The sequence below is a fragment of the Myotis yumanensis genome, unplaced genomic scaffold, assembly GCF_028538775.1.
Source record: "Myotis yumanensis isolate MYYU_CA2020_CCGP unplaced genomic scaffold, mMyoYum1.0.hap1 SCAF_2, whole genome shotgun sequence".
NCBI classification, from domain to species: domain Eukaryota; kingdom Metazoa; phylum Chordata; class Mammalia; order Chiroptera; family Vespertilionidae; genus Myotis; species Myotis yumanensis.
This window is the reverse complement of record NW_027223753.1, coordinates 139,709,541-139,732,955: the sequence shown is the minus strand read 5'-3', so window position 1 is coordinate 139,732,955 and position 23,415 is coordinate 139,709,541. Positions and strand designations below refer to the sequence as shown.

The window sequence follows — 23,415 nt, the reverse complement described above, 5'->3', positions numbered from 1 at the left end:
TTCAGTTGTTCTGCAGTTTGGTCTATTTGCATATTAGCCTTTTATTATATAGGATATATCATGTATGTGATATATACACCATGATATATATGTATGTTATATATACTACTAGAGGCCCGGTGCACAAAATTTGTGCACTGGAGGGGTGTCCCTTAGCCCAGCCTGCACCCTCTCCAATCTGGGACCCCTCAGAGGATGTCTGACCGCCGGTTTAGGCCTGATCCCACAGGCAGTCAGACATGCCTCTCGCAATGTTGCTGCTGCTGCTGCTGCTGCTGCTGCTGCTGCTCCATGGCATCTCTCTGTACTTTAGTTCATATTCGCCATGCTGGTGTTGCACCTCAGGTTCATGATGTTCAAGGCTTGGCCCTGGGGGTTCAGGCCTCCCATTGCTTGCTGCTGTGGAGGGTTAGCAGGTCATGGCCTGCTGGCTTGCATGGCATTCAGATTCAGCTGAAGGCCAGGCTGGCTGGCCACTAACTTGGCCATGTGCTATTTGATGAGAGCTGCCATCAGCTGAGGGTTTGACTTGAGGATGTTGAGTGTGTGCTGCTGCTGGGGGAGCTGGGAGACTTCAGGGCCCGCAGCAGGTCTTGCAGGGCACCTGGAGAGATGCTCTGAGGTGGCTGCACCTTGGGTCTGCATAGACATCATGGGTCTGGGCATGCCTCACATTGGCTGTTGCTGGGGGATGGGTGCCAGCTGCCACTGCTGGGGGTCGGAGGGGCAGAATAACAGGCCCACTGACCTGGTTGGGTCACATTCAGGCCCACGGGGGCCATCTGGCTCTTGAGAGTCACTGTGCCTCAGGGGCATACCATTGTTGGTGCTCACCCAGTACAGATGCTGCTGCTGCTATGCCTCACATGCAATCTGCCGGGTGCCTCCACTGCTACAGGTGGACCTGGGCAGGGGGCGGTGGGGCTTGCACCTGGTTAGCAGGCTTCCCAGTGCAAACTGTGGTGGGGGGCTGAGTTCTGGCCATGCTGGAGAAGCCGGCTAGTGACATGCTCACAGGCAAGGTCTGGGGCAGAGTCAGGGGCTGTGGTGTCCAGGGTGTGCTGGGGGGCCTGAGTGGTGCTGAAGGAGGGGAAGGCAGACTCGGCTGAAGCGCTGTGCGGGTGTTGATGGTGGCATCCACTGGCACATGAGCTACGCGAGCTGCCGGCAGTGCTGTGTCTTCTGCTGGCAGAGCTTCTGCTTGATGTTGAGGTTGTAGGGAATGGGGCATGTGTTTTCTTGGCAATGTTTGGCATGGTAGCAGCAAAGGGTCATGAACTGCTTGCACACTCTGAAAACTCCATTGTTCTTGCACTGGCAGCCCTTGGTGTGCTGCGCAACCCACCTCATCTTCTGGCAGGATGGCTGTGGGCAGTTGGCATCGCGGCACTGGCGGGCATGCCTCAGGGACTGGATGCAGCACTGGATCGCCTGGTGCCACCACTCCCAGAGGCTTCTGAACTGCAGCTCACCCACCACTGCTGTGGGAGCAGAGGAAGCCCTACCTCCTTTACTCCAGCTCCTGCAGTGGCCCTGCTTCCTCCACTTCCGCTCCCCCTCCACCTCTGTTCTGACTCCCAAGGTGGCCCTGCCTCCTCTGCTCCCACAGCAGCCCCACCTCCTCTGCTTCTGCTCCCCCGCCTCCGCCCCTCAGGATCCCACTGTGGCAATTACTGCCTCCTCCTCTCTGGCTCCCCAGGCTGTGGCACCACCTCCTCCACTCCCACTTCCCTGCCACTGACAGAAGCCATGCATAATCCCCCTACAGAAGCCATGCAAAGTGGCACTGCGACCCCCGAGACCCTGTGGGGCTGCAGGAACCCTGGCGGAAGCTGCGCGGAGCAGCCACTGGCCCCATCCCTGTTGTGCATGCTGCCATCTTGTGACAGCGTTATGGAGTGAGGGTTAATTTGCATATTACCTCATTGCATAGGATATGTATGTTACACACATATCATGTATGTGTTATATATCATGTATATTATATACTAGAGGCCCAATGCATGAATTCATGTACAGGTGGGTTTCAGCTGGCCCGCTCCAATCAGGGCCAATCAGGGGCAGGGCTGGCCAGGGGGAGGGGCTGCAGTCAGTTGGTGGGGGCTGATCAAGGGTGAGGCCACAGGTGGTTGGCCGGCTGACCCTACCCCCTGGTCAAACTCCCCTCCCTGAGGGGACAATTTACATAGTAGCCTTTTATGATGTAGGATTACATATATATATATATATATATAATGTCATACACTCATAAATACACACACACATATATAGTAGGTACTGTCCTAAGCTCTTTCTAGGTATCATCTGATTTACTCTCACAACAGCTTTTCATATCACCATTTTGTAAGTGGAGAAACTGAGGTTCAACAAGTAAGTGTCTCCTCAGAGTTTTCCAAGGTCACATGACATGTAGGTGTGCTCTGGGCCCCCACTAATACTACTTCCTTACTATGAACACAGCATTAGAAAAAGAGGTAGTTCTGTCAAGCACCTGTCATAAGCTCCATTTTGCATATAAGGAATCTGAGATTTAGACATTGAGTTATCTAAGACCACATAGGTTGTTAGGGGCTCAAACTAGAGCCTTTTGATTTTAATATTCTACAATTCAAGAAATCCACAACATAATAGCCACATAAAAAGGAGAATGCAATTTTGTTGTTCATCTGTGTTAGGTATAAAATGGTTAGTATAAATAGGGTTTTCATTTCTTCAGACAAATATATAGACAAATTGCATATTTTGTTCACTGTCTTGATCCAAAATCACTGGACAAAAATTCATCTTTTAATAAGCATACACTTGTACACATAAATGTAGAAAGTGATACTTTAATCTTTAAATTTTTTTATTAAGTGATTTAATAACAGCCAAAATGATATCTACTCCACTCCAATGTTTCTTTGTTAATGAATTAAAATATACAAAACCTAAAATAACTTGGAGTTCCACACCTGTGCTACAGTCAGATCTTTGCAATTTGCTTTCATTGGTAAAGTCAGAATTTCAGTCAGTCTCTAAATAAACTGTGGTTTTGAACACATGTGCCTCACTGGGAAGAGCCTTATATTCTGTTTCTGAAGTCTTCATTGAGACTATTTTATATCTTCAAACCATGTAACTGTTCCCTGGCGAGCAAGGGTAAAAGCCGATTTATGAAGTTATTTAAAAAAATAGATCAGAGTGAGTAATTTTATTTACTCAAACCCTTTAAAGGTACCACATTGTCAAGAACCTCCAAATTCTCTACTTGCTACTCCTGGTCTGAAATATTCTGGGAAATCAATAGGCTGCTTGCATCTCCCTTCACTGAGTCTTCATTTTCATGGGACACACCAGTGGGCTCACCATTTTCTTTAATGATACACCTGTCTTGTCCTTGTCCTCTCTTCTCTCACTCCACTCCCAGGCAGTCTTGTCTACCTGGTGAATGATGCTCACCTTAGTGTGCCATGACTTCAGGAACCCATTCCCCTTCTCACTTCCATATTGAGAAACTCATCTGTAGCTAACAGAACTATGGAAGGAAGGTAGAGCTTAAAATAAATCACTTCCCAAAAGGAGTAGCCTATTACACACCTTGGCTGTATGGTATAGCCTATTGCTCCTAACTACAAACCTGTAGAACATATTACTATACAAAGTAACATAAGATTAAGTCAGGCACAAGGGAAATGATGGAAGGTAGAGACATGGGGAACACCAGATGTATGAGGCTGCTTGCTGTGTAACCGAATACAGTTTCACAGCAAACCTTTTTTTCATAAGTAGAAAGAGAACACTCTAAAATAATAATAAAATGTAAAGTATAGCAAATACATAAAACAGTAACATAGTCATTTATTATCATTATCAAATATTATGTTCTATACATCATTGTATGTGTTATACATTTTTTTAAATAAGACTGGCAGTGCAGTAGATTTGTTAATACCAACATCCGGGCAAGTGTGTTGCCCTGTGACTTTACGAAAGTGGCTACCACATCACTCGGTGATTGGACTTTTTTAAAAAATATATTTTATTGACATTTTTACAGAGAGGAAGGGAGAGGGATAGAGAGTCAGAAACACCAATCAGCTGCTTCCTGCACCCCCCCACACTGGGGATGTGCCCGCAACCAAGGTACATGCCCTTAACCGGAATCGAACCTGGGACCCTTCAGTCCACAGGCCAACACTCTATCCACTGAGCCAAACTGGCTAGGGCGGTGGTTGGAATTTTTATGCTTCTGTATAAACTTATGGGACCATCCATCCTTGACATTATGCGATACATCACTGCAGTTAAGGGTGGGGGGGGGGGGATGTTGATATCACTGCATCCCTAGCATCTCAAGTTTTGTTAAATCAGTTGGAAGGGGGTGAGCATGCCAATTGCTGGCAGCAATTTTCAGGCTGCATGTGTTGTTGAAACGATATGAGTCGATTCATTATTTCCCAGCTCTGACCTCCCTCTGCCAAACTAACTTCTCTGTGCTAACCTAAAAATAAAAGGGCCTTTCAAAGTGACAGGCAAACAAGCATTTATTTGAGATCAAAGAATAACTATTCAGAAATCAGTAATTTAGGCAGAAACCCAAACTATGTTCCGATTAGGAGGCACAGGCAGTGGGTATTTATGGGAATGGGAACAGTTACATCATGAGAAGGAAGACCGTTCTATTGCTGCAGATAACATAACATAGTGATGTTAGTTCTAAACAATGTTTTAAATTTTCAACCCAGTGGCCATCAATCTAGTCGTCATAATCACTGTTTTTCTGCTGGCTTTGCCAACAGCTCTTTTTTTAAAAAAATATATTTTATTGATTTTTTACAGGGAGGAAGGGAGAGGGATAGAGAGTTAGAAACATCGATGACAGAGAAACACTGATTAGCTGCCTCCTGCACACCCCCCCAACTGGAGATGTGCCTGCAACCAAGGTACATACATGCCCTTGACCGGAATCGAACCCGGGACCCTTGAGTCTGCAGGCCCACGCTCCATCCACTGAGCCAAACCGGTTGGGGCACCAACAGCTCTTGAGAAAGAAGGTTGCTTAGGCCCAGTCCAAAGGTTATTTTACTTTGTTTTAAACGTCCCAGTTTCTCTGGCATGGCAGCTCCAGCTCCATTATAAAGTGGCTTCATTATATCATTGTTTACACCTGGATTCTCTTTTTTTTTTAATTTTTTAAAAATTTGTATTTTTCAATTACACTTGGCATTCACTATTACATGGGGTTTTCTTCTTTAAGTAAGATGACTTTCTATTTAGCCAAGGATTAGCCTTGGGTCTCAGGGAGGGAACGACAAACAATTCTCGTGTGAAAGAGGAAATTTAAAAACAGAAAAGAGAAACAATGAAGAGGCAGAGCCAGCTGTTTCCTACAAACCTTTGACAACTTCGCAGCTGTTCACTGTTCTTTCTCCCCAGTGCAAACTGGCCTCCGCCCAGCCTTGACTGATGCTTTTCCAGCCTCCCTCTCTTGGCCCAGCAGCTGTGACCTTGCCACTGTCATTTCCCCTGTGAGGTAAGATTCTGAGATATGTGAAGTGAGCTCTGGGACACATGGTCAGTTCTTTACTCAGTTATGATCGAAGTTGTACTCTTCCTACAATAGCCATAACAGATGACACTTCACAAACACTATCTCAATCCTCAGAGTTACCCACTGAGAACGACTGTATTATTACCCTCATTTGACAGAGGAGGAAAGTGAGACTTAAGCCATGTGTCTGAGGCATCTTTTCAATTCCAAGGCCTCTTCTCTAAACCAGAGGATTCCAAAATTTCTTCCCCTCAGTAGAGTGCTTGTTAAACGCATAGACTTCCAGGCAGCCCACTCAGAAATCCTGATGAGTGTGGAATGGAGCCCAGCAATCCGAAGGCAGGACTAAAATCTTCACAGTGCTACTCTACATTTTTATAGACCATGCTTGACACAGCCCTTGCACAAATCTTCATTCTGATTAATTACCCCCTTCCTCTGGGTTCTCAGGACACTGCTCTCAGGCTGGTACAGCAGGAAGCCATTGTGTTACAATTATCTGGTTTTTGTCAGTCTCCTTGACTGCTGGGGAATTATTTGATGTCCAGGGTCCTGTTTCTTTTTGACTTCCTCTTCCTCCTGTTGCTGAGCAAGGGCCTGCTGCCTAATACTCACAGAAGCCGAAACTATGGCACTGGCTTTCAAGATAAAGAAAGAGCCTTTATTATATTTGTGGGTCACCAGTGAGGAGACAGAAAATCCTCCTAAAATCTGTCTCCCCCATCCAAAGTTTGGGGTGAGTCTAAGGGGTTAGGGGGAACAGGCTGGTATGTGAAAATGCTGGCCAGGCAGGTTTTGATTGGAAGCTTTGGAATTTGGACATTTATAAGAAATGGTAAGGTGCTTCAGCACCATCTTCTTGGACAATGGACCGTTTGCTTCGAAAGGGTTCTAGAGTTCACGTTCTGGTCATGTCCTGGTCCTTCGGTTCTATGGGGGAAGGGAGGGGTGGGTAGGGGTGGCAGGTGGTGAGACTTTGGGTCCAGGTGCAGCCAGAGGTCAAAATTCTCTCATCTGCTCATGTTTCAGCTGCATGTCTTGCACTTGTGGTCTGTTATATCAGAGAAGCAACCCAGTATCTTGTTAGAAGCAGGATAGAGCCATTTTGAGCTGGTTCTATAGTTACATAGGATTGCTTCTTTCATTCATCTTTGCATAGCTTGCTTCTCCTTATTATTTGGGTTTTAATTTAAAAGGTCCCTCCTCAGAAAGTCCTTTTCTGGTGACCTAAGAAGTTCCCCACTCATTCATTGCCATGTCACCCTTTTGCATCATCCAGCATGAAGCACAGAGCTTTGCATAGTAGGTGCTCAGTTAAAACTGAATTATCCAAAGGCAGATTAAATACATCCTTAGGGTGCCAGAAAAACAGAGGCAACAAACATTTTCAAACTACAGAAGCATCACTGGACAGGGACTGGCCATTGTGGGTCTGCCTCGGACTGGCTGGTAGTGTGTGGGTTCTTGACTTCGTGCCGGAAAGACTTCATACAAGGAGTCCAGGTGATTTTGAGAGTATGCTTATTAAAGCTGGGGACAGTGAGACAAAGGAAGGACTTAGGGTAGGAGATGCAACAGCAGAGAGCCCAGGTGGTGCCCTGCTTTGGTTCCCTGGAAACGTTATAGGAAAGAAGTAAGCCAGGGCGGGGCTGCTGTTAGCTCACTAGAAAGTCAGAGAAAAGGGGGCTTGGAGACAGTTTCAAGGGGTTAGCCACAGAGGAGCTGCCACTGACAGATGTTTCCCTGGTTGCAAGCCTCATGGGGACCCTTGGAGTTTAGGAGGAAGTAAAATGTTCATGTACGAGAACAGACATGGGCATGCTCCAGGACGAGCCAGGGCTGGTATCCTTTGCCTTGAGGGCTTTTATCTCTCTTCTTCAGGGAGAATCTTGGGGGGAGGGTGTTAGTAGAAAATTCATCAGCTTTTCCAACTTTAATATCCTGATGCATCAAAATGAGCATACAGGGGAGTTTGGGATTATTCTTTGGTCAGCTTTACTGCTTTACTTCTATTTTTTTTCCACTAAGCATTTTATTATTATTATTATTATTATGTAAAGTTTTACATATGTCTTCTTTTTCCCCAATTGACCCCCCTCCAGCCATTCCCACCCCAGGCAAGCCCCCACCACCCCAGTGCCTGTGTCCATTGGATATGCTAATATGCATGCATACAAGTCCTTTGGTTGCTCTCTACCCACCCCCTCCCCTACCATTTGTCTCTAGATCTATTCTTGTTCATCAAATTATGTTGATCATTATATCCCACATATGAGTGAGATCATGTGATATTAATCTTTCTCCGACTGGCTTATTTCACTTAGCATAATGCTCTCCAGTTCCATCCATGCTGTTGCAAATGGTAAAAGTTCCTTCTTTTTTATAGCGGCATAGTATTCCATTGTGTAGATGTACCACAGTTTTGTAATCCACTCATCTGCTGATGGGCACTTAGGCTGTTTCCAAATCTTAGCTATGGTGAATTGTGCTGCTATGAACATACGGGTGCATATATCCTTTCTGATTGGTGTTTCTGGTTTCTTGGGATATATTCCTAGAAGTGGGATTAGCTTTACTTCTAGCTTGCTTTTATCTTACTTTTATCTTTGGTCTGTCTTACTCTAATTGGTTTTTGTTATTTGTTCCCTTAATTCATCCATCCTTGGGTTTGGCTGTTCTAAGTCCCCACCATCTCCCTGAATGCAGCAACCTAACTGGCCTCTTCATGTCCCCCGTTGTCACTCACATTCCATTGTTCGTACTGGACTATTTTAAGGATGAAGCCACATCTCCAGGATTCCCATCTGCATACAGTGGTGTTTCACAGCTGGGAAAGGGAGAGGGAGAGCCCTCACTTTCCTCATTTATCTCTTGAAGAGATCAGGAAAACATTTCCTAAGTCCTTGCTCTCTCATGTCATTGGCAAGAACTGTGTAGCTCTCCACCCCTAAACTAATCAGTGACAAGGGCAATGCTTACCATGTTGGCTCAAAGCAATCCTGAGTTATAACCCTGGGGCTGGGGGAAAGCGCAGCCTCCCTTAAAGTTTAGGGCCCACTGATTCCTGAAAATACTCAGGTTTCTCTTGACAAAGGTAAAGGGAACATGGATGTGAAACATAAAGAAGGTGGTGTGTTTTGACAGGCAGTGGTGCACAGAGACGAGCCATATCATCCTCGAAAAAATTTAAGGAAATCCTTATTACTCACAAGTTCATTCAAATATTGAGAGGACTGTCATTTTGTCATTTCCACTTGGGCTTGGATATTTTCCAGGTAGCAGTAAAGTAAGTCTATTTTCTTTTGTTGTTGTCAAATACCCAAGCACAGTATTTAAACACGGCTCTTAGCTCCTAAGCCTTTTCACCCCCGGCTGAATTCCCACAGCCTCCTCAGCCACCTTCACCAGGTCTTCTCCTTCGCATCCCTCCTCTTTTCTCAACCAACTACAAGAAACTCAGTTTTCAAGGCCTCGCTCTGGAAAGCCCTTCCATCTTCCCGAGGGCCATGAGGCACGGTATGTTATGCTCATGTGCAGGCCTCTGACTGTCCTCCTCAGCACCAATAGCTACAGAACTCTACATGCCAGTCAGTGTGCCAAAGGCTTTACCAAGAGTCTCATTTAATCCTCACAAGAACCTAATAGATTTTGCCTTTAAAAGAGAGAGAGAGAGAGAGAGAGAGAGAGAGAGAGAGAGACCGCCCTCGCTCCGACCTGCAGCTGCCACTGCCCGCGTGCCCACCATGGCCCTGCTGCACTCCAGCCGCATCCTGTCCTGGGCCACCACCGCCTTCCACCCAGGCCTCGCAGGTGTGGCTTCTGCCTGAGCCAGCTCCTGGTGGGCCCATGTGGAGGTGGGTCCCCCAGATCCCATCCTGGGAGTCACCGAAGCCTTTAAAAGAGACACCAACAGCAAAAAGGTGAATCTGGGAGTTGGTGCCTAGCGGGACTATCATGGAAAGCCTTACGTGCTCCCTAGGATCCGGAGGCAGAGGCCCAGATTGCTGCAAAAAATCTGGACAAGGAATACCTGCCCATGGGGACTGGTCGAGTTTTGTAAGGCGTCTGCAGAGCTGGCCCTGGGCGAGAACAGCGAAGTGCTGAAAAGTGGCCGGGATGTCACCGTGCAGACCGTTTCTGGAATCGGGGCCTTAAGGATCAGAGCCAGTTTCCTGCAAAGATTTTTCAAGTTCAGCCGAGATTCCTGGGGGAATCACACGCCCATCTTCAGGGATGCTGGCACGCAGAGCAGGGCTATTATGACTCCAAGACATGCGGCTTTGACTTTACAGGCCCATGGAGGACATTTCAAAAATGCCACAGCCAAGTGTCCTCCTCCTGCAGCCTGTGCCCACCACCCCACGGGAGCGGACCCTCGCCCCGGCAGTGGAAGGAGATAGCCTCCGTGGTGAAGGAAAACAATCTCTTTGCGTTCTTTGACATGGCCTACCAAGGCTTTGCCAGCGGCGATGGAAACAGGGATGCCCGGGCTGTGCACCGCTTCATCCAAGAGGGCATTAACGTTTGCCTCCGCCAGTCCTATGCCAAGAACATGCGCTTATACCAGTGATGGCGAACCTATGACACGCATGTCAGAGGCGACACGCGAACTCATTTTTTTGGTTGATTTTTCTTTGTTAAATGGCATTTAAATATATAAAATAAATATCAAAAGTATAAATCTTTGTTTTACTATGGTTGCAAATATCAAAAAATTTCTATATGTGACACGGCACCAGAGTTAAGTTAGGGTTTTTCAAAACGCTGACACACCGAGCTCAAAAGGTTCGCCATCACTGGATACGGTGAGCATGTGGGAGCCTTCACTGTGCCGATGAGGCCCAAAAGGTGGAGTCACAGTTGAAGATCTTGATTCGCCCCATGTGTTCCAACCCTCCTGTCAACCAGGCCCAGATCGCCTCCACCGTTCTGAACAGCCCGGATCTGGGAACGCAGTGGTTGCAGGAAGTGAAAGGCATGGCCCCCCGCATCATTAGCAGCTGGTCTCCAACCTCAAGAAGGAGGGCTCCTCCCACATCCCCCACCAGATCGGCATGTTTCGTTTCACAGGACTGAAGCCCGAGCAGGTGGAGCGGCTGACCAAGGAGTTCTCGGTCTACATGACAAAGGGTGGCCGCATGTCCGTGGCAGGGTCACCTCCGGCCACGTGGGCTACCTTGCCCATGCCATTCCCCAGGTCACCAAGTAATTCCCCATGAGAGGAAACAGAGACAACCTCCCTGCCGACCTCTGCTGCTGTGAGATGCACAGGGAGGGAGAGAGAGGGTGGATGGTGGTGGGCCGATCATTTCTTTCGACCACAGCACTGAAAACTCAGCGTGGAAATGGTTTCTCGGCAAAGGACGCATAGGGAACTAGGCAGAGGCACCTGTGGCGGGTGCGTGGGACTTCGTGGCTCTAAACCAAAATCTCCCTCATCTGTGTCGCTCTAGCTTTTCCGAAAGAGTTTACATGTACAAGAACGCCATAGCCCCAAACCTGTCCACCACACCATTGCAATATTCCAGAAGCTTTAACTGAAGCTCCTGATGGTGTTGATGCCACGTATATGAGTCTCTGTGAGAAGACCTGGTTCCGGCAATCATGGGCAGCCTCACATTTGTGCTCCCGGATTGAGCAGCCTCACAACAGACCACATTGCAGAAACCGTGCTTTGTGAAAGCCAGCGCGTCGGCTGCCACTGCAGCGAGGAACAGGAAAAGGTGCTGTTTCCGGTCTTACTTACTAATAAGAAAAAAGAAAGAAGGCTCTGCTTCTTGTGCTCACTGGTGGGCATGTTAAGGCTCCCTTCTCTTCTACCAGCGCTGTTCCTTTTCATAGGCACCAAGATCTGTAACCCGCCTAGATTTGCACCTTCTTCTACTGCTCGATTGACCATCACCCGCACCCTGTAGCATTTCCTCATTTGAAGAATGAAGAGCATAATTTACTGCTCACCCTCACGCCCTCACCTTTCTCAACAAAGAATAGCAGAGAATGGTTAACAGGTGATTGCAACATCCTCTTCGGTGGTTGCTTGTCTCCCGCGGGGATGTTGCCTCTGCCCAGTTGGACCTTGGACCTTAGTGCAGCCACTCATCTCCCGTCCCAGGTCGGCCATGCGGGGTTGAGCCAGGCGAGAGGATATTCAGGTTTCCAGCTGGGCTCGGGCTTCATTCACCCTTTGGAAAGATAACCACCATCTACTCTAATCGTGTAGACTCAGTGCAGCCCGGTATCCCTGTGACAATAAAGTTACCCAAGAGAAAAAAAAGAAGCCTATGAACCAGTTACAATTTTATCTCAATTTCATAAGTGACAAAATTAAAGCACAGAGAGATTAAGCAATTTGGTAAGGTCACACAGGGAATAAATGATGAGGCCAGGATTCAAAGCCAGATGATTAGACTCCAGCGCCCTGGCTCATAAGCACAACACTCTATAGAGCTCTTATCTGCCCCCACTCGGAGTTCTCCTTGCCTAGTGCCTGGCACATGGTGAACGCTTCACAAATGTTTAACTGAATGAATAACTGGTGCTCATTCTCTTCTTTTTTTTTTTAAAGAACGGTTTATTGATTTCTAGAGGAGGGGAAGGGAGAGGGAGAGAGAAACATTGATGTGAGAGCAGAACACTGCCTCCTGCGTGCCCCCTATTGGGGATCCAGCCCACAACCCCTGCATGTGTCTTGACTGGGAATTAAACCTGCAAGCTTTTGGTGTATGGGACAACACTCCAACCAATGAGTCATAAAACCGGAGCCTAAATAAATTTTTAAGGATAGTAAGAAGAGCATAATTTGTACTAGGAAAAAAAACAAGAAATGCCAATGTAATAGAAAATTTGAAATTTAGTTTAAAAACTTTTAAAAAGAATTAAAGACATAAATGAATATTATTTTATCAAAATTTATAAAATTTTGAATTGTTATCTGTTCTGTTCAGTTAAATTTTTTCCTGTGTATGTCAGAGTCAATTGAGAGATTTTCTATCAAAAGCATTAGGTCCCTCTCCCTCTGTCAAATGAATGTATGGCTAAGGGCTTTGGACCTACACAGGCCCAAGTTTGAATGTGATTTTGTTATCTCTTTAAATCTCCATATTACCTTAATAATATTTAATTCTCAGGTTTGTTACTATTAAATGTGAGAACAATTACAAATTCCTTCCTCAATGCTCAGCAAACTTTACTTTCTTTCTGCTACACCTGACCTCCCACGTCTGTCCAGGGCTTTGATTCATTTGGAGCTGCCACACTCTGCCTTGTGTTGTTAGGTCCCTGTTAATAAGAATTTGTCCTAAACCTCTTTATGTTGCCCCATTGTACCCCTGCTATACATATCGATCCTTCCTTCATCTCAAGAAGGAACCCAAAGGGGCTTACCTGGGGTGGGGATGGCTGGGGGGAGGGGTAAAACTTTCGACAATAAATAAATTTTAAAAAATTAGTTAATAAAAAAAAGAAGGAACCTAAGCTTTGGTGTTCTGTTGGCTCATGACTTCTTCGTCACAGGGGAAAGCACACATAGACCAGATCCTTAGAAGAGACCTCAACCTATGTCACTTTTGTTTTCAAAGCCTAGACTGAGGAAAGCAGGGAGGGTGGAGTCTTTGTGTTGAGGGGTAGGGTGCAGGGAAGCAGAGTGTTCTAGAGAGGAAGGGAAGGAAGCCTGAGGAGAGTTTGGGAGATTTGCCTAAGAATGTGAAGTGAAAGAGTGAGTGGTGGGTCCTCGGCTATTATCACAGAGAGCAGTTCTAGGTCTGGGACGTGTGATGCGGTGGCTCAGGGAATCTAGGCCTGGGATGGGCTGAATGAACGCTATGTGAGAGGAAAGCACAGGTGAAATGGAGATGAAAGGCTCAACAGTTGATGTTTGAGGACTATTTCAGGAGATTGTTAGTTATTAGAAGAGCAAGAATTTTTGTCTGTTTTCCCACTGTTACACTTTTCCTAGCACCTACAACAGTGCCTGGCATATAGGAGTACTTAATACATATGTATTGAATGAGTGAAAGTGGAGGATGTTGCCCAGCCGGTGTGGCTCAGTGGTTGCATGCCTACCTATAAACCAGGAGATCATGGTTGGATTCCCAGTCAGGGGACATGCCCAGGTTGCAGGCTGGATCCCCAGTGTGGGGCATGCAGGAGGCAGCCAATCAATGATTCTTTCTCATCATTGTTGTTTCTCTCTTCCTTCCCTTCCTCTCTGAAATCAATAAAAATATTTTAAAAAAAGAAAGTGAGAGGTGTTAATGACCCAAGGATGGAAGTTCTAGTAAGATGGGGAAAAGGAGAGGTCAGAGATGATTCTGATGTTTCAACAAGGGAGAAAGGCATTGTTAATTATAAAAACAAACAAGGGAAGAGAAAAGGCTGATTGGGGTAGAAGACAGAAATCTGGGTTTTGGATTTGTTGATTCTTTTTAAAAAAAATATACATATAGGTTCATAGGTGGGCTCTCAACCACTAAGTCACACCGGCCAGGCAACTCTTATTTTTGTAAAGTACTTTGTATACAGTGGGTGCTGATAAATACATGCTGCACTGGATGCTCAGCAAGCAGTTGGAGGTACAAGACTGAGAATTAAGACTTCAACAACTTGGCCAAAGACACTCACTCATACCTAAATGTGGAAGAAGTCGCAGGAGCTACTTCACATCTGTCCCAGGGGGAGACCCCACGGATGCCATAGCCTTCTGTATCCTCGGGATAACAGGAGGAGCTGTGGGAACAGGGCCAGGCTGACTATAGGTGGAGCATACTCCTTGGACAACGCCAAGAGAAAATGACACTTCCTTCCAGTAGAAGCACTGCCTTTTCCCATGGAGGCACCCACGCCCCAGGCAGCTGTTTCTGATACTTAGGATCTAGAGCTGGGTTAGGAAACATTTGTCACAGTTGCTAGAGGCTTTCACTAAAATTCACTAGATGAGAGGTTTTTGCAGGACAACAGGTAGAGACTGGGCAAAGTTGTGAAGGAGCAATTCTTTCAGGTGGACACTGTTTTTTTAAACTCTAGGCTTATTCATCTACTGTTTCAGAAATTCCCAGTTATGCTGGTTGTCAACCTATGGGGTAAGTGAAACTCAACCTGAAGCTATTAAGATGGCTTTATCAGCTCTTGAAATGTGCCAAGCCAGGTGGCGATTCAGTCTCTCTTCAGAATGGGTCATGTATCTATCTCTTGCTTGCCGGCTGCACCCTTCAGGAGACCTGAATTTAGGAGTTGTCCGAGTGGTTGTAACTCTGCTTTCAGGTAAAGATAGCCTATGACAACACTCTTGAGTGATTCATAAACATACTGACAGATGGCATTAGCCCATTTTATTTCCTAGACATTGCATCTGGAGATGTCCCCGGTTTGCCATGTACCATGAGGCAGCATGCTGAAATGCCTTTGTTCAATTCTGTGTCTGAAAACTGTTCTCTGATCGTTGCCTGCAATGGCACCTTGTGTGAAAAGTAAGCACATTGCCATTGCAAAAAAAGACTGAGATTTCAGAAAGTAGGCAGAGCTAAAAATAGAAGACTCCCAAGTCCCTCTATGGAAGTGGTGAGTGAATGCCTGAGAGATCTCAGATATAGTGTGTGTGTGTGTGGCGGGGGGGGGGGGGGGGGGGGGGGGGGTGGCTGGAGCTGAACTGTAAGGGGTTTGCACATTTTTTGAAGCAATGTACAAATGAATTTATGGAACATCTTGGAATTAAGTAAACTTTAGGGACAACTTCCAAATATTTAGTATTGGAGCTTTATTGTTTTCCAGCCTGTGGATTAGAATGTTGTATGAAAATTAGATTCTCAGTGGCAGGACTCAGTTCCCAGGGTCCAGGAAAGTCAGTGGTATTAAGCTTTTTAATCTATATCCAATGAAACTCTTAAAAGTTACACAAAAATTTTGTGAATCCCAAGTCTTGGTTAAATTAATTTGTCATGTGATAGCCACAGAGGCTTACAGTTAAATCCTGCCTACTCCCCTCCCGCTCTCCAAGCAAAAATAAAATTATACTTGCTTTTTTTTAATCCCATAGGCAGGGATTCAGAAAGACCTCAATTTTATGGAATAATACTAAACTGATGATGAAGACAAAAGTTATCATTATTTACCACCTTTGAAGCACTGCAGATAGCTGCTTGGGTGGTTAGTATATTGTCATGTGGTTAATACGCTTGTAATAATTAAAAGTTATGTGCAAGATTTGGAAAATCTGCTGCCAATATGGCCTTCTGACTACAAAATATAAATTAATTAATTAAAAGGTTACAAAAGGGTATTGTAAAAACAAACATTATAGTAAAACATTACTAGTTTAAATCACTGGGAAACATTCACCAGCTTTAATTCTTCATTTTATTTCTACTTCAGCTATTCGTAAGTGCTTCCTGTATCTATAGCTCTTTACTGGCTCTCTTGCATTCACGGTGTCCTGCGGTATAATAAACTCTTCCTGATGAGGAATAGAAATGAAGAAGTAAAGTCCTGAGTTTGCATGCTCTTGGGGGGCTGCTGAAGATGTCTTCTCTGTGATGCCCCTGAGGCCATTTCACTGCTTCTGGGGCTATCATTTCCTTAAAAATGGCATCTAGCCCCCAAGTGAGTTCAGGTGTAAAGAGAGAGCTGGAACGGGGAGGAGAAGTGATGACTGGGGTCCTGAAGAAATGTTTCAGGAATCCACATTCTACATATCCCTGGAGAAAACATTCTGGTTTTGGGGAACCAGAATGGGAACAATGGGGGCTGGAATTGACTGCAATTCCATCCCAGTCACTAGCTTGATACCCATGCACAAAAGGCTAAATTAAGCTTTCAAAGAATTCCCATTCGATTTATCATGGTTTTGTTTTCCCGAAAAGTCACACCCTAGCAATAACACTCATTGATTTTCTCACGTCCTTCATCTCTTGAATGAGATGAAGGCATCATGGCCTGGTGTGAAAACAGGGCTTTGGAGTGTAATCTGGGTTCTAATCCCAGCATTGACATACAATAGTTCTAGGCCCTTGGACAAATTATGCAATTTCCCCGAGTCTTTAATTCCTCGTATGGAAAATGGGGATAATGATATTTCGATCATAGGGGTGCTGTGTGTAATAAATATAATCTCTATAAAATCAATTAGCGTCTGGCAGGAGTATCCTATATAATAAAAGCCTAATATGCAAATTGTCCCCTCAGGTGGTCCGTCAGCCAGGAGACTGGGAGTTCGACTGCTCGCTATGACATGTGCTGACCACCAAGAGGCAGCGTGGAACATGGTGGGGTTTGGTGATGTGGCACTGGCAGCGGGTGGCAGTGCAGGTGCTACAGGCCCCAATGGGCCTCCAATGAGAGCGGAACCACAGTGAGATGGTGGAGCAGGTGAGTGGGTGGCACCAGGCCAAGGTGGGTGCAAGCGGGGGCCTGATTGACCCACTGATTGCAACAGACGGCAACCAGTGGTGGTGGCAGGAGGCGGGACTGCAGCCCAGCTTCCAGGCGCTGAGGGAGCCGGGCAGAGGGCCCAGCCCTGACCAATCATCCCACAGGGGGAATGGTGGAGCAGGTGAGGGGGCAGCACCAGGCCAAGGCAGGGTGCCAAGTGGGGCTCTGGGGCTGTGGGGCTGTGAGGCTGGTGGCGCAAGCTGGGGCTGCAAGGCTGGGGGCATGACCTGAGGCCTGATCTCCGCAGACCACCCCGAGGGACCCCACCTGTGCACGAATTCATGCACCAGGCCTCTAGTCTATAATAATAAAAGGGTAATATACCAATTAGACTGGACAGCTGAACAACCTTCCGGACATCTTTCCAGACGTCATTCTGGACAAAGCTGCCATAGCGGGGGCCAAGGCAGAGGTGGTTAGGGGTGATCAGGCAGGCAGGCAGAGGTGGTTAGGGGCGATCAGGCAGGCAAGTGAGCAGTTAGGAGCCAGTGCTCCCGGATTGCGAGAAGGATGTCTGACTGCCAGTTTAGGCTCGATCCCACAGAGATCCTGCAGAGTGCAGGCTGGGCTGAGGGACCCTCCGCCCCTCCCCCAGTGAATTTCCCCGGTGAATTTCATGCACCGGGCCTCTAATCTATGATAATAAAAGCATAATATGCAAATTGACCAAACAACTGAAACAGCAGAACGACTGTCTGGATGACCTTCCAGATGACCACACTATGATATGCACTGGTGCCAGGCCAGCCAAGGCAGGTATGATGTGATTAGTTGGGGGCCCTGCCACTGCCTCATAATCCTCCCACAGAGAGAGGCCCAGGCCACCGGCTGGCAGGGCAATCAGTTGAGGGGGAAGGGGGGCAGATGCAAGCAGCGCCAGGCCAGGCCGGGGGAAGCCCAGGTCCTGGGTGCCAGCAGCTGGAGGGAAGCTGGTGCTGGCAGCTGGGGGAAGGAGGCCTACCTTTGCATGAATTTCATGCATCAGGCCTCTAGTAATAAATATGAGCTCACATTTAAGTGTATCCAGTGGCCTCCACATTGCCTTTCTTTTCCCCTATTATCTTGGTGCCCCTCTGTTTATCTTCAGGTATAATGGCAAAAGGAAGGGCGAAGTTCCTAGGTATGCACCAGCAGTGGATCACAGTGGACCTTCCAAAACCAAGTTTGTATCCCAGTGTCTCTTGGCTCAACAAGTCCCTCTCCCATAAATATACATTGGTCCCTCTCCCATAAATATACATTGGTGATGTGAAGTTTGGCAGTGGGGGATTTCCTTTAATTCTGAGGTTGAGAACAGTAGAAACCAAAACCACCGTCACTATATCAAGTTCTGCCAAAAATGGTGCACAACTAGCCCTTTACAACGTAGCTTTTGTCATGCCTTCTCAGGAAACCCATTGACCTCAAACTCCCCAACAGGCTCAATTTGGTGTATCTCTGGGCAATCCATGTGAAAATTCCAAAAAACTAAAATGTTTTGAAAATTCTGTCTCTTTTACAGTTACAAATAAGTAGGTGCTTTTTGCGGAAATAAAACATTCAGAAATGTATAATTTGCAGTCTCCCCAGAGTGCATCCTCTAGAGGTGGCTAATGTTCACAGCTGTGTGTGTTCCTTCAGATACGGTCTGTGCGCTAATGTAAGCTTCATTATAACTATCATTATTGTCTCTATTATTTTTTTATATGTAACAGTAACAGGATTACTAGGCAACCTGTTTTGCAACATTCTGCTTAGTATGTTGGACATCATTCCAAGTCATTAGGTATAGAACTAAACAGAATTCTATAGTACACATGTATCCTGTAATTCCAACGCCTTACTGGATTACATTTAGATTTAGTTTACCTTTAGATTATAAGCAATATCTAAAGGGCAGTTCTTATATACAACTTTGTATAATTGTTCAAGGAAATTGTTACAGAAGTTTCTTTTTGAGGTATTTCTGCATCAAAGTATATAAATGTTTAAAGTTGTAATGGTTTTTGCTAAAATATCCTCCAAAAATGCTGCATCAACCTGTACTCCCATCAACAGCACAGGAAAGTACCTGTATCTCCACAATGAGTTTAAAATTTTTATTTTTTATTTTTAGAGAGATAGGAAGAAAGAGAGAGAAACTTTGATATGTTGTTCCACTTTTATGCATTATTGTATGTTCCCTAACTGGGGATCAAACCCACAACCTTGACATATGGAGATGATGCTCTACCAGTGGTCGGCAAACTCATTAGTCAACAGAGACAAATATCAACAGTACAACGATTGAAATTTATTTTGAGAGCCAAATTTTTTAAACTTAAACTATATAGGTAGGTACACTGTTATGAACTTAATTAGGGTACTCCTAAGGCTTAGGAAGAGCCACACTCAAGGGGCCAAAGAGCCGCATGTGGCTCGAGAGCTGCAGTTTGCCGACCACTGCCTAACCAACTGAGCTACTCGGCCAGGGCCACAATTAGTTTTAATAATCATAATTTGTACCAATAAGTGCAAGTTATACATAACTTTAAATTTGATTAGTCAAGACTCATCAAATCCACTAGAATGAAAATTCCATGGGGGCAAGAATTATTATCTGTTTTCTTCCTTTACTGCTGCATATATACTTAGAACAGTGCCTAAAACAGAGTAGGCATACATATTTGTTTAATTAAATAATGTTTATATTATTTTTCTCTTCAGAGAGCTCCTTGTTCATGTAGTTGGCCTATTTTTCTATTACATTCTATATTATTTCCCCAAAAGAGCTCTTGGTATAATATGAAAATTAAACATTTGCCATGTGTTGCAAATATTTTTTTACAGCTTGTCTTTTTATTTCTTGGTCTGTTTTGTCATTTAGAAACTCCAAACTCTTATGAAGTAAAATGTTTTAGCTTTTTCTTCAAGCTTCTTTCCCACCTAGTTTTTCCCCACTGCAAAATAAAGACAAAATCCATGTAGATTTTTTTGTTATTCTTTCAGTGTTGCTGTAAGGGTTTTAGTTTGTTTTGTCTTCACCTGGTATTTCTATCTTGATCTCTCTTGACTGGAAAAAATGCATTATGTAGGATGATGAGCATGCAGATAGGGAATCACCAAGTTAGAGTTCAAAATTTGCCAAAACACCGGTGTGTTTTCATTTTGGGTTTTTTTTTTTTTTCTTTTCCCAAATACATCTTAAGAAAAAAAACAACTTAAAAAGTTATTCATGTACACTATAAAAAGCTCAAGTTATTGGAAATACTTAAAAAGCAAAAATCCTCCCTCACTCCCTCTCTGCCCCTATAATTCCACTCTGTAGAAGAAGTATCTGTTAACATTTTGGTATGTAGCCTTCAGAACCTTTTCCTATGTTTTCATTAAAACATCCACACATATAACTGGTTCTTTATTTTTCTGCTTGATCTAAATGAATCACACAGGAAATATTTCCTAAATGTAGAACTTCTAAACCAACATATAGAAGCTATCATCCCAATATATGTATATGTACATTTATAATAGCTTTATAATAGCTGTATTCAATAGTAGGATAATCTTATCAGTCACTGTATTCCTGGGCACTATTTTTCTGTTTTTAAGAATTACAAGTGTCGGGGTTCAGAATGAGTAACCCTAAGATGTGCCTCTGTGGTATGCACAATATATTGAGCTAAGGGCAACTTTTAGCAGAAGGCTCAAGAGAGAATTCAGCCCCCCCACCCCCTACTACCTAGAAGAATTTCAACTAGAGGCCACAAGAGATTATCAGATATAACTTTTTTTAACCTAGCTATAGGGCAGGGCAAACTTCTATTTACTAAAGTTCTGCTCTTCTTCTTTTTTAAAATATGTTTTTATTGATTTTAGAAAGAGAGGAAAGGAGAAGGAGAGAAATATCAAGCAGCTGCCTCCTTCACTGGGAATCTCCATAACCCAGGCATGTGCCCTGACCAGGAATTGAACCAGAGACCTTTTGGTGTACGGGACAACGCCCAACCAACTGAGCCACAGCGGCCAAGACAATGTCTGCTTTCAAAACTCCCGAGGCACCTTACCCCATCCCTAGCTCAGGATGTCTTACATACCGATGTTCCCTTTGTATCTCTGAACCTTTCCTGCATGTGGGGTCTTTGACTCTCTCATGTACATGGGGTCCCCATACATATGTATGCATTAAATTTGGTTATTTTCTCTTGCTAATCTGTCTCATGTCTATTTGGTTATTAGACCAGCCAGAAGAACCTTGAGGATAGAGGACAGTTTGTTCCTCCCCCACAGAAGCAATGCTGCTGTGACCATCCCTATATCTATTTTTGTGTTTATATGTAATTATTTCTACAGGATGGAGTCCTAGAAAATCAAACTGCTGGTGTGAAGGTTACATGCATTCATAGCAGACTGGAGTTTGCAAGATGTAGGGAAGCTTTTGTACCACTCACAGCTCACTCTGGTGACTCCGCCTTGCACTCTGCTTCAGGAGTGCCGTGGAAAGAGTTTTCTTTAAAAGTGTGAATTTCTAAACATGAAAAATAAATTAGGAAATTATTGGAGTGTAGGTTCACATACGCTTTACCCAGCAATTCACTTTTAGAGATCTATCCTCTAAAAACACTCCCATGAAGTGAAATAGTATAGCTCTCTCTCTGCAAACCACCTAAGGAGACAAAGATGTTAGCTAACGTGGTACTTACAGAAATGGGCTGAATAAAGTCATCTGTAATGCTTTGATGGAATTGTCCGTCACAGTCCTGGAGTAGAAATTAGGAGAGCATCTCCACAGACAGAAGGGGAGAGTGGGACTTCTCCCTTCTCTCCTGGACCGACGAGCTGGGACAGGGGTCCAGGCTTCTAACTCCTCCCGTGACTGAACGAGAGAATGAGCAAGCTGCTCCAAGACAGGGAAGTTTCATAGACTGCCCCCTCCCCAACTCCTGAGGAAGCCCTGTCATTGTGTGCGTGTGCGTGTGCGTGTGTGTGTGTGTGTGTGTGTGTGTGTGTGTGTGTTCTGGGCAGGGAGTTGCTAAGAGAGTTCCTGTCGTTTCCTTCCCTGTCCTCTTTCTTACCTTGCTTGTCAGCATGAGGTCAAACTGTCTTCAAAGGAAGAAAGTTAAGGAAACTTAATAAGGGTTCTGAAATTCAAACCCAAAAGTACCTTGTAAATTGGATAGCAATCACCAAATCGTTCTCTAAAAAGGAAGTACCACTTTACACTTCCTTCAATAGTTTCCTTGATACCTTCCACAAAACTCATTAATCTCATGAGTCTTTTTAGTTTTTGTCCATCTGATTTCTCATCATTGTTTACATTTTCCTAAATAGTGTTATAAAGAGACACTAAAATCTCTGTACATATTTGTGGACTATTTGTATTTCTTTTGTGAATTGCTTGCTTTATAGCCTAGGGTCTTATTTTTAAATAGATTGTCATTTTTTTAACTGGTCTATAGGAATCTTTTATATATTCTGGATATTAACCATCTTAAATAATATGCTGCAATTACTTTCTTTTATTTGTCTTAATTATGGCTTCCACCAAAGAGATATTTTACACATTCATGTGCTGAGGACTTACTGATCCCCAGTCCCCCCCTCCCACCACCCTTCCAGCCCCTAGAAGAGGAGTAAATATGGCTCCTGAGACTAGGCTACTAACACCTGTGAAGCCAGGACAGGACGAGTAGACTATGGAGATACTATCATTTATACAGTTTCAAATAAGCTTGCTGGGAAACCTGAATTCCTTTTTCATGCACTCATAATTCCCTCCTGGGGAAATCAACAGGATGGTTATTTACATATGCAAATATGTAGCTGAGTCCCAGCCCTGGGAGCGGGGAAGGGCGCAGTGCCGCTCAAAGGCCCCGCGCCGGCCAGGCCAGCCTGGCGCGCAGCCCTCCGCGCTGGGGCCCAGAGACCAGGCGACTTCTCCGAGCGCCTCCGGAGCTGCGGGGAAGTTGCTCCTGCTCCGCGGTAGTTTACTCTGAAGATCACCGACGAGAGAAGGATACTAAGGAATTCAGGAGAAGCTAAAAGAGCAAAGTAGCCTCAAGAAAAACTGGCCCAGAAGGACAAATTTCCTAAACGTTTTTCACCACCCTGATGTCTCCGGAGCCACCTTGAAGGTGACAGTATCTGTGTGTGTTACTTCAAAGGCAACTTCAAGACAGGAAAAGGTCTAGGAGGGATTTTCTGTACGCCCTGTTTTGTGTTTATTTATTTTGGGGGGGGGGGTGTTCTTTTGTTTGTTTGGTTTTTAACTAAAACTAGGAAAATAACAAGTGCTGCCTCCTAGGACTGCTGTTAAAATGCAGAAGGACTTGGTTCCAGTGCATGGCACAGTGCCCGCTTTGAATCACACCCCAGCCCGTGCCTCGTCTCTCTGGAGTCATTTGATAGCATGTGATTATGATGCTCAGTGTCCAAAGGCTGGAGTTATTGATTGAATGTTGTTAGACAATGAGTTATCTCACACACTGAAATTTAAAAAGTATTCA

General features: G+C 45.0%; 2 pseudogenes; one reads left to right on the top strand and one right to left on the bottom strand.

Annotated features, from left to right (window-relative positions):
• Positions 1–233: 233 nt before the first annotated feature.
• LOC139002601 (CREB-binding protein-like) lies at positions 234–8,286 on the bottom strand (annotated as a pseudogene).
• Positions 8,287–9,276: 990 nt separating this feature from the next.
• Positions 9,277–10,742, top strand: LOC139002106 (aspartate aminotransferase, mitochondrial-like; annotated as a pseudogene).
• Positions 10,743–23,415: the final 12,673 nt, after the last annotated feature.